Raw genomic sequence first — 18,310 nt, forward strand, 5'->3', positions numbered from 1 at the left:
CAATTTTTCAGTTTATTTATTTGTTTTAAGTTTTAAAATGGGCGTGACATTGAGTTTTGTGGTTATATTATTTCTCCGGGAAAGCATACATGATACAAGATATTCTAGTTGCCGAATAAAGGACACACCATTTTAGAAGAAAGGTTTTGTCTTTGTGTTTTTCAAAGGTATCATTTAGTTTTACATGACTTCCAGGGTTATATAGATCAAATTTGATAGAGAGAGACTTCCAAAAAAACTAAATTCAAGAGGTTCAAACAAAAAGATTCTTGATACTAAAATTCTTCTTTTGAATATATATATTCAAATATATGATATAATTTAATATATCATATATTAAATAATGTGCAGCTATGGTGAACCTTGTCATCTTAATGCTGAACTGGCCTATTTAGATTTCTGATCTCAGGCACTTTCAGATCCTGCCATTGCAGACATCAGAGACTACAACAATCATTGGTGTAGCTGTCCTTCTTGAGGCCTGGACAGCTTCCTCATCCCTTCTTTCATTCTAGATTTTCAACACCCATATATTCAGCTTGAAGAAGCATGAAGTGTTGTGGTCCTGATTCCTTGGTCTTTGAGGAGTGAAGGTGGTTATTCTAAGGTTGTTTTTTAATGAGGATTTTATAAATGATCATAATTTATCAGGGAGGAATTAGCCAGATTAGTCAGATTGATTTGTAACAGAATAATCTCCTTTGGTAACTAAGATAAAGTCATATCTTATTTTGGAAGAAATCTTTCTAATTTATACAACGTTGAAGTTATAACTTTTATAGTGGTATAGAATTTATTTGATACATATTTAGGGTTTTCACTGGTATAATTTCTTATTGATTTTAAATTGAGATTAGTATTGTTGTTTTCATGTAGGTATTATACCTATTCAATACATTTGGGAATGCAAGGCCTAAACTCAGTCCTATAACTGCTATTATACACTGTTTTTAGTTGATTAAACAATACAAGTTAAGGGTCAGATAGCAAACTCCTGGTTCTGAGTCAATTAAAAGGGTGTTTTTGAGATATTTCAATTAGAAATGATTAAGAGTAGTCAAGGCTTAATACTTCAGAAGTGTGTTTTGTAGTTAGATTATTTTCAAAACCATCAGAAATCCATACATTATGACATCTAATGTTGTTTATCTTTTGTTGAGACACATATGCTCATTACAGTTTCCCTTTGATGGTTTTAAAGAAGATATTACTCATCTCTACCTCCAGCTGAGATTATACCTTGTGGCAAGACAGCCACTGGGCATAGCCTGCCTATTTTATCTACAGACTAATACTGTCCAGAAAGGGACACATTATGCAAAATAGTTGACTGATAAACTTTGCAGAGCCAAAATGATCAGTCCTTCAAGATTTCTGCACTTCAAAAGTCTGTTAGTGATCCTTGTCCTGAAAGCTGAAGACTTGTTCCCACATGTTGCTAACTGGGGACTGCTAGTGAAAATTTGTCTCCCCAACCTGTCTCAGTTCTCAAACCATGTTAGCCTTCCCATGTTTACAGATAATTAGCTTTTCTCAGATTTCTGATGGAGTTGAAGAATAAATTAGTTTTGTAGCCTACCTAGGCTAACTAACTTTGAGAAAACCTAGTCATTTAGAATAGTTTCAAATGGTAATAGTTGTGCACAGCCTACATTTGAGGTAAAATTAGTTTTTTAAGTAAAAAAAAAAAAAGGTGATGTATAGGTTGTTGTTAAGGTGATACAGGATTGAACAGTTGATAGTGAGGAATGGACAAAGTTGTAAAAGCAAAAGTGGAGGAGAGAGGCAGAAGATTCACAATGGAGGCAGCAGAGGAAGATGATTCAGATCAAGGTGAATCATATCAATTTTATCTTGTTTAGGTGGAGTTTTTATCTTTATTATTTGGCAGTGAATTTGTTGTTTAGAGGCATTGTGGACTGAGAATTAACATATAAACCTGTTTGACAAGTGAATGATTGTGGAGTCATGATTTTACTAGATCCATGTGAGTACCAGGCTCAGGAACTAACCACTTAGTGGATTGTGCTCTGGTACCACACTGGATCAGCTACTCGTATGGCTCTAGTGGCTCTTGGCACAGCTCCTATGGTGTGAAAATATGGGGCCCAGTAACACTATAACCATCTTTTATATTTACACAATACACATAAAACCAGATACACTGAAACTAATAGAAGAAATAATGGGGAAGACCTTAGAACACATAGGCACAGGGGTAAACTTTATGAACCAAACACAAATGGATTATACTCTAAGAATTGACAAATGGGACCTCATGAAATTGCAAAGCTTCTGTAAGGCTAAGAACATTATTGTCAGTACAACAAAACCACAACCAACATGTTGGAAAAAGGTCTTTAGCAATCTTATATCTGAAAGAGGGTTAATATCCAATCTATACAAAGAACTCAAAAAGTTAGACCTAAGAGAATCAAATAACCCTATTAAAATGGGGGACAGAGCTAGACAAAGAATTCTCAACTGAAGAATATCAAATGGCTGAGAAGCATCTAAAGAAATGTTCAACATCCCTAGTCAACAGTGAAATGCAAATCAACACAACCCTGAGATTTCACCTCACACCAGTCAAAAAGGGTAGGATCAAAACCTCAGGTGACAGCAGATGCTGGTAAGGATATGGATTAAAAAAAAAAAAAAAACCAGTCCTCCATTGTTGGTGGGATTACAAGCTGGTATGACCACTCTGGAATATCGACTGAGGGTTTTTCAGAAAATTGGACATAGTACTTGCAGAGGACCCAGTTGTACCACTCCTGTACATATACCCATGTGATGTTCTGACATATAACAGAGACACATGCTCCACAATGTTCATAGCAACCTTATATATAATAGCCAGAATCTGGAAAGAACTCAGATGTCCTTAAGCAAAGGAATGGATACACAAAATATGATACATTTACACAATGCAATACTACTCAGCTATTAGAAATAGTGACTTTATGAAATTCTTAGGCAAATGAATGGAACTGAGAGTGGTAACAAAGTCACAAAAGAACACATATGGTATGCACTCACTGATAAGAGGGTATTTGCACGAAAGCTCAGAATACCCAAGATATAATTCAGAGACCACATGAAGTTCAAGAAGTTGAAATACTGAAAAGGGGATGCTTCAGTTCTTCTTAAAAGGGGGAACAAAATATTCACAGGAAGAAATATGGAGACAAATTTGGAATAAAGACTGAATGAATGGCCATCCAGAGTCTGAGGGGATCCATCCCATATAGTTTCACCAAACCCAGACAATATTCTGGATGCCAAGTAATGCAAGCTGACAGCTGCCTGATATATGTGTCTTCTGAAAGGCTCTGGGAGGGCCTGAGAATGAGTTGGATGCTCTCAATCAACAATTGGAATAAGAATGGGTTCCCCAATGGAGGAATTAGAAAAAGGACTAAATGAGCTGAAAAGGTTTGCAACCCCCACATGAATAACAACAATATCAACCAACAAGACCCCCCCCAGAGCTCTCAGAGACCAAACCAAGAGAACACATGGAGGGACCTATGTTCCAGCAACAAATGTAGCAGAGGATGGTTTTATCAGACATCAATGAGAGGAGAGTTCCTTGGCCGTGTGAAGGTTCAATACCTCAGTGTAGGAGAATGCTGGGTGGGGAGATGGGAGTGGATGGTTGGAGGGACCCTCTCATAGAGCCAGAGGAAGGGGATGAGATAAGGGGATTCTAGAGGGGAAACTGAGAAATAGTATAACATTTGAAATGTAAGTAAAGGAAATATCCAATTAAAAAACAATTAAAATTTTTAAGAGTTATTTACTTATGTATTTTATGTGTATGTTTGTTTTACATGCATGCACACCTGCACACCTAAAATCCCTTCTGGTCTCATGGGGCTACAGTTATAGATAGTTGTCAGCCACAATGTGAATGGTGAGAATTGATCTCTCTGTATGAGCAACCAGTGTTCTTATCTCCTGAAACATTTGTCGAGAACCCTGATTTTTTTTTTTAACAGTTTTTGAGTTACATATTCTTTGTAAGATAAAAATGTCAAACATATTATTATAATGATAAATACTACAGATTACAACTTATGTCATATTTAAAAATAAAAGGCAACTAGTCTCAATCGCAGCCTCCACTGGGGCAGAACCATTCTTGTAGAAAATTTGGATTCAGCTTTTTAAAAGTCATAGTATAGACTTACTATTTTCAGTCATACTTTCAGAGGATAGAATTACCAGCTGTCATTTCAGGAGAAACCCATCATCTCTTATATAAAACACTGGCTAAAAAAACAGTAGAAAAAGATAACACTCCCTGTCCAACATTGGGTTCACTCAAGTAGAGTTAAAGTGATTGAAATCTATATTTTCCTGCTTAAATGTTCCTGAAAGACTTTTTTATACACAAATATCTGTGTTTAACAACTATCAAGGTAGTTAGGAGAGCACTTCTTAATTCAGCTTCTATGTTTTGTGAATAGTGTGGCCCATCTTATAACTCCTAATATTATCCCTTTCATTCAATTATTTGTAAACACATGACAAGGGTAGAAAGTCTATAAGAACATGACAACAATGGCCAAGAGTTGCAATCAGGGAGACAGAAATGGCTCTTAGTGTTTCAATAACAGTAAATGTATTAGAAGTTATGATGCTGAATATGTATTTTATTTTCTTATTGCTAATTCAAAGTATTCTTAGGTATGTCAAAAAAAAAACTATTGGGATATAGAAATACCATTTCAAGGACTATATACATTTTGTTACAAATGGTAATTTTAGGAGAAAGTTGCTTTTCCAGATCTGAACTTGAAAATTCTTACTAAATTATTAAATTAGTGTTTTAAGAACATATCACATAAATGTTTATTTTCCCCCAATGTCTAATGTCTAGTGATCCCTTTTTTGAAGAAGATTGATTGTGTGCACTTCAGTTTAAATGAAAGTGATTAATTTTGCTATCTTTTGTGGTGTTAAATTTCTCAAAACAAGTGTTCTTTGTGAATTCTAAATGCTTTGCTTCTTATAGGTTGAATTAAGCAGGGACTTTGGAATATTTTTCTTTTATTTCTTACTACTTCATTTAAAAGAAAAAAGAGTGATACATATACAGATTTTAAAGGCATTTTGGCATAAAATTATATGAATAGTTTTGTCAGTACTTAATTTTTTTAGAGGTTTTATAGCATGCATTGAAACCCCATTAGTTACCATAAGCATGAAATCCATGTAGGAGAGAACATAATATGGAAATAGATTTCTTGTTGAGTATAAATTAAGCATAATGATTTGTGAATACCAAAAATTGTCACAAGGTTATTATCTTAGCTCTTGGATTATTAATGATTTAATGTTAAGGTGTACCACACACTGAGAGAGTGTTTTACTTTTATTTTTTTCCTAAGAAGGACTGAGGCTTTCATTTTTTTTTTTTTTTTTTTGGCCTTTGTTATTCTTGAACTTCATATAGCCTTTGAGATGTTTCTGGGGTGTTCAGAGCTTTATGGGGTTAGTATTCCATTAACAGTGACTGCATATTATGTCTGTTCTTTTGTGACTGGGTTATCTTTGAGTAGAGGAAGGCTACTGATTTGTTTGAGTTAATTTTATATCCAGCCACTTTGCTGAAATTGTTTTCTGGTTGAAGTTTAGGGGTCACTTATATATACTATCATTCCATCTGCCAATAATGATGTTTTTATTTCTTCCTTTCTGATTTGTATCCCTTTAATTTCCTTTTGCTGTCTAATTTCTCTGGCCAGGATTTCCAGTACTATGTTGAATAGGTAGAGGGAGAGTGAGCAGCCTTGTCTAGCACCTGATTTTAGTCTGATTGCTTCAAGTCTATCAAGTGAAGTTTGATGTTGGCTGTTGGTTTTCTGTATATTGTGTTTATTATGTTTAGGTATGGGCCTTGGATTCCTGTTTTTTCCAAGACTTTTAACACGAAGGGGTGTTGAATTTTGTCAAATGCTTTTCAGCATCTAGTGAGATGGTCATGTGGTTTTTTTTTTTTTTTTTTTTTTTTTTGAGTTTGCTTATATGGATGGTTATGTTGATGGATTTTCTTATATTAAACCCTCCCTGCATTTCATGGATGAAGCCTACTTTACCATGGTGAATGATCGTTTTGATGTGTTCTTGGATTTGCTTTGCAAGGCTTTTGTTGAGTATTTTTGCATCAATGCTCATAAGTCAATAAATATATGATAGAATTCTGCACCAAACCCATGTGGACGTGGTCCTTTTTTTTGGGGAGGCTTTTGATGACTGCTTCTATTTTTTTAGGTGTTATGGGATTATTTAGATGGTTTACTGGGTCTGGTTTAACCTTAGTATTTGGTATCTGTCTTGGAATTCATCCTTTTCCTCCAGATTTTCCAGCTTTGCTAAGTATAGTCTTTTGTAGTAGGATCTGATGCTTTCTTGAATTTCCTCAGTTTCAGTTGTTATGTCTCCATTTTCATTTCTGATTTTGTTAATTTGTATACTCTCCCTTTGCCCTCTGGTTAGTCTGGCTAAGAGTTTATCAATCTTCTTAACTGTCTCAAAGAATCACCTCTTGGTTGTTGATTCTTTGATTGGTTCTTTTTGTTTCTATTTGGTCAATTTCTGCTCTGAGTTTATTTCTTGCCATCTGCTCCTCCTGGGTGTATATCCTTCCTTTTGTTCTAGAGCTTTCAATTGTGCTGTCAAGTTGCTAGTGTATGCTCTCTCCATTTTCTTTTTGGAAGCATTCAGAGTTATGAGTTTTCCTCCTAGTACTGCTTTCATTGCATCCCATAAGTTTGGGTATATTGTGGCTTTATTTTCATTAAATTCTAAAGAATAATTTCTTTCTTTCTTTCTTTCTTTCTTTCTTTCTTTCTTTCTTTCTTTCTTTCTTTCTTCTTTCACCATGCTATTCTTTAATAGAGCACTGTTCTGTTTCCATGTGTATATGGGCTTTTTGTTGTTTTTGTTGTAAGATCAGCCTTAATCCATGGTGAACTGATAGGTTGCATTGGAATATTTCAATCTTCTTATATCTATTAAGGCTTGTGTTTTGACTGATTATATGGTCAATTTTGGAGAAGGTGCCATGAGGTGCTGAGAAGAAGGTGCATTTTTTTTAGGGTGAAATGTTCTGTAGTTGTCTATTAATTCCAATTGGTTCATAACCTCTTTTATTTTCTCTTTGTCTTTGTTAAGTTTCTGCTTCCATGATCTGTCCATTGATGAGAGTGGGGTGTTGAGGTCTCCTATTATTGTGTGTAGTGCAATATATTTTTTGAGCTTTAGTAAGGTTTCTTTTGTGAATATGGATGTTCTTGTATTTGGAGCATATTTGATAAGGATTGAAAGTTCCTCCTGACAGCCTATTCAACAAATGGTGCTGGTCCAACTGGCACTCAGCATGCAAAAGAATTAAAATAGACCCTTTCTTATCTCCTTGTACAAAGCTCAAGTGCAAGTATATCAAAGATCTCCACATTAAACCAGATACACTGAAACTATTAGATGAGAAAGTAGGGAAAACCTTAGAATACATAGGCACAGGAGAAAATTTCCTGAACAAAACACCAATGGCTCAAGCTCTAAGGTCAAAGATTAACAAATGGGACTTAATGAGATTGCAAAGTTTCTGTAAGGCTAAGGACATCGTCAAGAAAACAAAATGGCAACCAACAGAATGGGAAAAGATCTTAACCAACACCACATGAGATAAAGGCCTAATATCCAAGGTGTACAAAGAACTCAAAAAGCTAGACACCAGAGAATCAAATAACCCTATTAAAAAATGGGGTACAGAGCTAAACACAAGGTTTTCAGTTGAGGAACACCGAAAGGCCGAGAAACATCTGAGGAAGTGCTCGACATCCTTAGCCATCAGGGAAATGCAAATCAAAACAACCCTGAGATTCCACCTCACACCAGTCAGATTGGCCAAGATCCAAAACTCAGATGACAGCAGATGCTGGCGAGGCTGCGGAGAAAGAGAAACACTTCTCCACTGTTGGTGGGGTTGCAAGCTAATACAACCACTCTGGAAATCTGTCTGGCGATAACTCAGAAAATTGGATATAGTACTACCTGAAGACCCAGCTATTCCACTTCTGGGCATATACCCCAGAGACACTTTAATACACAACAAAGATATATGCACCACAATGTTCATAGCGGCTCTATTTATAATAGCCAGAAGCTGGAAGGAACCCAGATGTCCTTCAGAAGATGAATGGATACAAAAATTGTGAAACATATACATAATGAAATACTACTCAGCCACTAGAAACAATGACTCAACCAAATTCTTAAGAAAATGGCTGCATCTAGAGAATATCTTCCTGAGTGAGATAACCCAGTCACAAAAGAACAGACATAATATGCAGTCACTGATAGTGGGATGCTAACCCCAGAGGCTTGCACTCCCCCAGAAACAACTCACAGACTGTATGAAGTCCAAGAAATAAAGAAAAGAAAACAAAACAAAAAAATATTTACAAAACAAGAAAACTTTAACTATTTCCATGTTACATTTTGTTTTACATGTACTTTATGCTCATTGTAACTATTAAGTTTTCAAGGCATACTATCATACCTTGAAAAAAATCAAGTACTGACTTAAAAATATATTCATATAGTTTTATGTAAAAATTATGTTAAAATCTGAACAGTACTGACAAAAATGTGTAATTTTAAGCAAAAAATATTTAAAATCTGTACATTTATCTTTGTTTTGTAAAAAAGTTGTTTTAAAAAAAGAAATGTAACAATAAAAAAAAGAAAAAAAAAGAAAAAAAATAAAGATAGTTCCTCCTGATGAATTTTCTCTGTAATGAGTAAAAAGTGTTCTTACTTATTTCTTTTGATTACTTTTGGTTGAAAATCTATTTTATTCGATAGTAGAATGGTTATTCCAGCTTGCTTCTTGGGGCCGTTTGCTTGGAATGTTATTTCTTCACCTTTTACTTTGAAATAGTGTCTGTCTTTGTCTCTCAGATGAATTTTCTGTATGCTGCAAAATTCTGGATTTTGTTTATGTATCAAATATGATGGCCTATATATGTTTATTGGAAAATCATGTCCATTAATGTTAACAGATATTAAGGAATAGTGGTTCTTGTTTCCTGCTATTTTTGCTTTTAGAGGTAGAATTGTGTCCTTTTGTCTTTGTTCTTTTGGTTTTCTTGCTTAGTTATTTTCTTGTTTTTAGTAAGATGTAGTTTCCCCCCTTTTATTGGGTTTTCCACCTATTATTCTTTGTAGAGCTGGGATTGTGGTCAGATATTGTGTAAATTTAGTTTTGTCCTGGAATATCTTTGTTTATCCATCTATGGTGATTAAGAGTTTTGCTGGGTATAGCAGCTTGGGACCACACTTGTGCTCTCTTAGGATGTGCATGATATCTGTCCAGGACCTTCTAGCTTTCATAGTCTCTGTTGAGAAATCGGGTGTGATTCTGATTGGTCTGCCTTTATATGTTACATGACCTTTTTTCCTTCCTGCTATTAGTATTCTTTCTTTGTTTCAAACACTTTGCGTCTTGACTATTATGTGTAGAGAAGAATTTCTTTTCTGGTCCACTTTATTTGGAGTTCTGTAGGCTATTTTTTTGCTCATGGTCATCTCATTCTTAAGGGTAGGGAAGTTTTCTTCCACGGTTTTGTTGTGGAAGATTTACCGTGCCTATTAGTTAATATTCTTTGCCTTCTTCTATTACTATTTTCTTTAGGTTTGGTCTCATTGTACCCTGGATCTCCTGGACATCTTGGGTTAGGTGCTTTTTGGCTTCTGCCTCTTCTCTCACTGTTTTGTCTATGTTTTCATTCTTGTCCTTGGCCCCTGAGATTCTCTTACATCTCTTGTAGTCTGTTGAAGATGCTTGCATTTGTGACTCCTTATTTCTTTTTCTTTTTCTTTTTTTTGTTTTCCACCTCCACTGTTGTCTCAGTTAGTGTTTTTCTTATTGGTTCTATTTACATTTCCAAATCCTTCATCTCTTTGGTTCTGTTTTCTTCTAGTTCTTTGATTTCTTTGAGTGTTTTTCTTCTTTCCTCTTTAAAAGCTTCTATTTCTTTATTCCTTTCCTCCTGTTCTTGTTTAAGTGAGTTATTCAAGCTCTTTTCAAAGATATCTTTCATCATATTGAGGTATGATTTCTGGTCTGAGCCTTCTTTTTCTGGAGTGTTTGGTATTCTACTGCTTGCTGTGATGGGAGAGCTGGGTTCTGATGTTGCCAGGTTGTCTTTGTTTTCTTTGGGTAAGTTCTTTCACTTTCCTCTTACCATCTTGTTGTCTGTGATTATAAATGGTTTTGTTTTAAGTGATCGGTACCCATCTCTTCTGTGTATTTAAAGGCCCGAGGTTTCAGGAAGAAAACTGATTCTGAGTGTTTGGCTTTTGGTGGGTCACAGTGAGTTCTGTTTGCAGTGACTCGGCTCTGTTTTTGTGAGCTCAGATGTGGGAGCTCTTTTGAGGCTGTTCTGGTAGCTCAGCCCTGTGTCCACAGTCTCGAGTACTACTGGCAGGGACCTGGCTCTTTCTTTAGGCCACAAGGTACGTTTTCCGTGTGCTTGGCCTAGACTTCTCTGCACTTTGGCTTTTCATGGTGCAGCCTCACCAGGCCTGCGTCCCTGGTTTTCTGTTTTAGGTGGCTGGAATATTTTTCTTATTTTATATGTATATGAGAAAAAAAGTATCAGTGGTAAGTTAAAATAATGACAAAGGAATCCAACTAGTTTTAGGGATCATAATGTATTTTGTGCATAGAAGATACTGTAGACTTGTTCCTGAATGAATGAAATGCAAAAATTTTATTATTAAGTTTTAAAAATAATGCTTACTGTTTTACTGTAGACGAGTAAGGCAATAAAACACTCATACTGGCAAGATGCAGCATGGCAACTGCACTGAAGAACAGAACTGTCCTTGAGATGAGGAAACATTCTAATACATTAATAAGGATACATAATTCAATTTTGGCAGGCAGGGTTCCTACCACATTAAATGATCTCAAAAGCGAACACTTCTTTTTGGAATTAATGGAAACCTTTGCCTGGATGGAGGATGCTGATGTACATACAGTTTTCTTAAAACTAATCAGCTGTCTCAAAGGCAACTCTTGATGTATCTTTTATCCAAATCCTCTTTCTTGAGGGTGTCATATAACCACATTCCTAGACACCACTAACGTAGAAATTAGGGTTTGTGATATTTATCTCAAAATAATTTCCAACCTATTTTTGGTTTAAAGCATTGAAAACTATTGTGAAATCTAGCTCAGTGTGCATTATGGTGACTTCATCACTGGGTATTCTAATTTTTCAGTTGGTTTTGTAGAAACTACAGACTTTGCATACCAACTTGGAAAAACTTCAACTGAGTGATTTTTATTGGTGCTCAGATGCAGCAGTCATCCTAAGCCCATTCAAAGCTTGGTGCTTAGTCCACTGCTTCATGTTGGAGATTAAAAAATTCAGTTACTCATTATTTTATTATAAACAAATATGCTGGGTGGAAACAGGAGTTCCAAAGTTCTGTTCCATTTTTGAGGCTACAATAACACTAGTACCTAAACCAAACAAAGACCCTACAGAGAAAGAGAACTACAGACCAATCTCACTTATGAACATTGACATAAAAATACTCAACAAAATCCTTGCAAACCGAATCCAAGAATACATCAAAACGATCATTCATCATGACCAAGTAGACTTCATCCCTGGGATGCAGGGATGGTATAATATAAGGAAATCCATCAATGAAATCCACCATATAAACAAACTCAAAGAACAAAATCACATAGTCATCTCACTAGATGCTGAGAAAACATTTGACAAAATTCAACACTCCTTCATGTTAAAAGTCCTGGAAAGAACAGGAATCCAAGGTCCATACTTAAACATAATAAAAGCAATATAGAGCAAACCAACAGACAACATCAAACTTAATGGTGGGAAACTTGAAGCAATCCCACTAAAATCAGGGACTCGATAAGGCTGCCCACTCTCCCCCAACCTATTCAACATAGTACTGTTGAATTAGACAGCAAAAGGAGATCAAGGGGATACAAATCAGAAAGGAAGAGATAAAAACATCACTCTTTGCCGATGACATGATAGTGTACTTGAGTGACCCCAAAAATTCCACCAGAGAACTCCTACTGCTGATAAACAAGTTCAGCAAAGTGGCTGGATACAAAATCAACTAAAAAAATCAGTAGCCTTCCTATACTCAAAGGACAAACATGTGGAGAAAGAAATTAGAGAAAAGGTACCCTTCACAATCGTCACAAAAACTATTAAATACCTTGGTGTGACTCTAACTAAGCAAGTGAAAGACTTGTACGACAAGAACTTCAAACGTCTAAAGAAGGAAATTGAGGAGGATCTCAGAAAACGGAAAAATCTCCCTTGCTCATGGATTGGAAAGATCAACATTTTAAAAATGGCCATTCTACCAAAAGCAATCTACAGATTCAACGCAATCCCCATCAAAATTCCAACCCAGTTCTTCATGGAATTGGAAAGATCAATGTGCAATTTTATATGGAAGAACAAAAGACCTAGAATAGCAAAATCCATCCTCAACAACAAGAAAACATCTGTGGGAATCACTATCCCTGACCTCAAGCTATATTACAAGGCAATTGTGCTGAAAACTGCATGGTACTGGTACAGAAATAGGCGTGTGGATCAATGGAATAAAATAGAAGATCCAGAAATGAGCCCTCATGTATATGGTCACCTGATTTTTTACAAAGGAGCCATAAACATTCAATGGAAGAAGGACAGCCTATTCAACAAATGGTGCTGGTCCAACTGGTACTCAGCATGCAAAAGAATGAAAATAGACCCTTTCTTATCTCCTTGTACAAAGCTCAAGTGTAAGTGGATCAAAGATCTCCACATTAAACCAGATACACTGAAACTATTAGATGAGAAAGTAGGGAAAACCTTAGAACATATAGGCACAGGAGAAAATTTTCTGAACAAAACACCAATGGCTCAAGCTCTAAGGTCAAAGATTAACAAATGAGACTTAATGAGATTGCAAAGTTTCTGTAAGACTAAGGACATTGTCAAGAAAACAAAGCGGCAGCCAACAGAATGTGTAAAGATCTTTACCAACTCCACATCAGATAGAGGCCTAATATCTAAGGTATAAAAAGACCTCAAAAAGCTAGACACCAGAGAATCAAATAACCCTATCAAAAATGGGGTACAGAGCTAAACAAAATGTTCTTAGTTGAGGAATATCGAATGGCTGAGAAAAATCTGAGGAAGTGCTTGACATCTTTAGCCATCAGGGAAATGCAAATCAAAACAACCCTGAGATTCCACCTCACACCAGTCATATTGGCCAAGATCCAAAACTCAGATGACAACAGATGCTGGCAATGTTGCCGAAAAAGAGGAACACTTCTCCACTGTTGGTGGGGTTGCAAACTAATACAACCACTCTGGAAATCAGTCTGGTTATACCTCAGAAAATTGGACATAATACTTCTTGAAGACCCAGCTATTCCACTTCTGGGCATATACCCCAGAGACACCTTAGTACACAACAAAGATATGTGCACCACAATGGTCATAGCAGCTCTATTTATAATAGCCAAAAACTGGAAAGAACCCAGATGTCCTTCAGAAGATGAATGGATACAAAAATTGTGGTACATTTACACAATTGAATACTACTCAACCACCAGAAACAATGACTTGACCAAATTCTTAAGAAAATGGCTGCATCTAGAGAATATCATTCTGAGTGTGATAACCCAGTCACAAAAGAACAGACATAATATGCAGTCACTGATAATGGGATGCTAACCCAAGAGGCTCACACTGCCCTAGAAACAACTCACAGACTGCATGAAGTCCAAGAAATAAACAAAACAAAACAAAACAAAAAAATCATTACATAACAAAAAAACTTTGACTGTTTCCATGTTACATTTTATTTTACATGTACTTTATGCTCATTGTAACTATTAATTTTTCAATGCATACTATCAAATCTTTAAAAAAATCAAGTACTGAATAAAAAATATATTCATATAGTTTTATGTAAAAATTATTTTAAAATCTGAAAAAAATTTACTGACAAAAATATATTATATAATTTTATGCAAAAATGCTTAAATTCTGTACATTTATCTTTGTTTTGTAAAATAAATTTGTTAAAAAATAAATATGCTCAGAACAAGTTTGTGTTTTAATAAACAAATAGACTGAAAGTGACAACAAAAATTGAACCACTTGTCATTTGATGGCTGGAGTCAATCTTTCTTCATAAACTCAAGTCTTATTAGGATCAAGTAACACCAAGTTTGACGAACAGACAAGTTCATATTAGGTATTTTAAAAAATTTCCCTTTTCATGGTTATTTGTGTGTACTTTTTGATTTATTTTCATTCTCATTTTTTTCTCCACTTTAAAACATGTCACTAGTAGGATTGAGCAATGTTTACAAAGTCTTCATTGTGAAAAAAAACTTCATTGAAAGTCTATCTGTATCAGTACTAAATCAAGTCTTACTCATAGATTACCTCATCTTTAGGTGGAATTCTTAGGAGTTGATGTTGAAACAGTAGACAAAATAGTCAGGTAACTACAGAGGAATATATGTGACATCAATCTCTGGTATTTATATGCCACATAAGCACCCACATTCATAACACAATACACATATGCCTGTACACTGAACACACACATGTATGTGCACACATGAGCACACAAACACACACACACACCTACCTAGAGATACACCATTTATAAATTTTTATTTATAAATATAAAATTTTTATTAATAATTTTAAAATGATTTATAAATTAATTATTTAAATTCATACACTGAAATTTAATGCAATTTATCATATTATGATGTTGGCACCAGGAAAACAGTTATCTAAACACTTTTCAAACAAATACAACAAATGTCTTTACAGATATTATATTCTTTTAAGCATATTTACATTATCAAAGGCAATTCTCAAATTTACATGGTATGGTAGAGTGACAGAGTAGTCCATAAGTTACACATACTCTTCAACTGATGTCTTTTGGCTGCTGTATCACTAGTAGCAAAATGGGCCGTGATTATTTTATAATTGCAAAACTGAGAATATGGAAACCTCGGAGTTAAAATGCATTATGACAGGTAACCTGGAAAGTTCAGACAAATATGTATGAAGATAAGAAATTAAATTAAATTGCAGGTTTATCTCATTTCTGCTGTAATAATTAATATCTGTCAGAAAATTACCTTCCTTGGGTCTCTAAGACACATGAGTTTAAAACCTGTTTCTCATCTCCAAAGCTTAGTTTTAAATAATGTCATTTTATCAGGGAGTTGAAGAAGTTTAGACTATAGTATGATATCTATTTTTGATTGTTAACCAGACTATTTATTATCTGGAATAAACTCTGACCCCAAAATGGAGGGCATATCTGTTAAAAACATTCTACTTGGTTTGAAGTGGGTGGATCCAATGGGAAACATACATTGATCCAGATCTTGAGTAGAGGAAGACATGCATTTAATCTGGACCACACCTTTTTCTGGAAGTCTATGTGAAGACACAGAAGAAGGAAGCATTTGCTCTTTGTCTGCTTGCCATTCTCTGCTAGCACAACTATTCCTTTACTAACTTTGAAGCCTATTTCTTCAGGATCCCAATATATAAAGAAAATGAGTTGAAATGCCAGACTTGTGGGTCAGAACACCTACTATATTCTTGGACTTTCAAATTATAGATAGCCATTGTTTGATAAGTTAGATTGTGACCTGGAAGTTATTGATTTTATGGGAGTAGTTAGTATTCTGGCATCTTGAAAAATCAATGAATACAATGTGCCTTTTTTTCTGATCACTGTAATAAGTGTATTATATCACTTAAAATTGAAGCATTGTTTTTGGTGCATAAGGACTGTTGTGGTAAATATTAAAAAAGAAAACAACCAACCCTTGCTATAGCCAGCAATATAGAGCCATATGGCATCTGTGGGGTATTTTTATCTCAGTGGATGCCATCCTTCTGTGACCTTTTTCTATAAACTCTGCCCATATTCTCAGCAACTGCCCCCCTGCAGTCACTGTCACAATTCCCATCTGCCAGACAAAACCAAAACTCCAGAAACTTGCAATTTTACAATCATATTTTTCTCAGTAAATTTTCATTCCACAAAATGTCCACACAAACCCAGAGAGAACTGATATTATACAATCTGCCCACCGAGACAAGACAAATTGTTCTAGACTAATCCACCCCTTATAGGATATTAATAATTACCTATGGCTATTCAGAGCCACACACTAATGTGTCATCTTTGTCCTTCTCCATTTTGCTTCTCTCTCTGTTTTTAAAAAATGTCCCGGCCTATCCTTTTCAATGTCCAATCACAGGCCTTGCCTCATCTTGTGCTTGCCCTACCTGAATATCAACCAAAACAAAGAACCTTGGCTTTTAGTTCAGCACCCAAAGAAGCAAAGAAAAACATATTCAGTCAAATTTTACTCATCAAAAAAATAAAGGAGTCAATCCTCCTTTTTGATATCCTTATATTTTTAATACAGAGTCAATGGGCAAGCTAATCCAATTCAATAATGAAGGGAAAATGCTGTTATATGACTTCATATACTGCGACTCTACAGAACTCTAACTAGTACATATATTGTAAAAATAAGTCACTAAAATCTGTTGACTGCAAAATTTGAATCCAGGACGCACACAAAAATTGTAAGGAGAGAAGAGAAGGCTATAGACTGATACCAACAGAAGACTGCAAGTAATACAATACTGTGTTGAGTAAACTTTTAAAGAGAGATTCATAGAGTCTTTTAGAAAGTAGCTGGAAAATGGGATAACATTTGAAACGTAAATGCAGAAAATATTGAGGCCATTTGCAACTGTGAACAGCGGAGATCCAGGAACACAGGCCTGGCGAGATTGTGCTGTGAGTAGCCGGGGCACAGAGAGAGCTAGGCCTTGCACACGGTAGGCACGGCCCTCTGGTTGATCCAGAGGAGAAGGAACTCTGCCTTAGGGACTCAGTGTCCTCCTGGAGGCCCTTGCGTGTGGACCAAACACTCAAGCTATTTGCCACCTGGAACAGCAGAGATCCAGGGACACGGGCCTGTTGAGACTGCGCCGTGAGTATCCAGGGCACAGAGAGGTCTGGGCCAAGCACACCGAAAGCACACCCCTCCCCCCGATTGGTTCAGAGGAGCAGGAACCTTGGAATAGGTGCTTGGTAACTGCCTGGAAAGCCATCAAATGTGGATCAAATGCTCAGACCAGTTGCCACCAGGAACAGTGGAGATCCAGGGACACAGGTTTGGTGGGCTGCACTGTGAGTAGCCAAGATGCAGAGAGGGCTAGGCCTAACATGCAATGGTTGCAGTCCTCCAGTTGGTCCAGGGGAGCAGGAACTCTGCAGTAGGGACTTGGTGTCTGCCTGGAAGTCCCTTGTGTGTGCACCAAGCATTCAAGCCATTTGCCACCTAAAACAGCAGAGATCCAGGGACATAGGCCAGGTACATGGGAGAGATGAAAACCAATCACTGAAAACAAGACCGCTTATAATCACAGACAACAAAATGGAAAGAAGAAAGTGAAAGAACTTATGCAATGGAAACCAAGACAACCTGGCAACATCAGAACCCAGCTCTCCCATCACAGCAAACAGCAGAATGCCAAACACTCCAGAAAAAGAAGACTCAGACCTGAAATCATACCTCAAGATGATGATGGAGATCGATGAGAAGAGCATGAATAACTCATTTAAACAAGAATGGGAGGAAAAGCATAAGGAAATAGAAGCTTCTAAAGAAGAAAGATGAAAACACTCAAAGAAATCAAAGAACTAGAGGAGAACAGAACCAAAGAGATGAAGGAATTAAAGAAGGAATTGAAAATGTAAATGGAAACAATAAAGAAAACACTGAAAGAGACAACCCTGGAGTTGGAAAACCAGAAAAATAAACCAGGAGCCACAAATGCAAGCATCTCCAACACTAAAAGAGATGGAAGAGAGAATCTCAGGGGTAGAAGACAACATTGAAAACATAGACAAAACAGTCAGAGAAGATGCAAAAGCCAAAAAGTTCCTAACCCAAAATGTCCAGGAGATCCAGGACACAATGAGAAGACCAAACCTAAGGATAATAGGAATAGAATAGGGTGAAGAATATCAAATAAGAGGCACAGTAAATATCTTCAACAAAATTGTAGAAGAAAACTTCCCTACCCTTAAGAAAGAGATGACCATGAGCATAAAAGAAGCCTACAGAACTCCAAATAGAATGGACCAGAAAAGAAAATTTCCCCATCAC

The sequence above is a fragment of the Micromys minutus genome (assembly GCF_963924665.1).
Source record: "Micromys minutus genome assembly, chromosome: 3".
Classification (NCBI taxonomy): domain Eukaryota; kingdom Metazoa; phylum Chordata; class Mammalia; order Rodentia; family Muridae; genus Micromys; species Micromys minutus.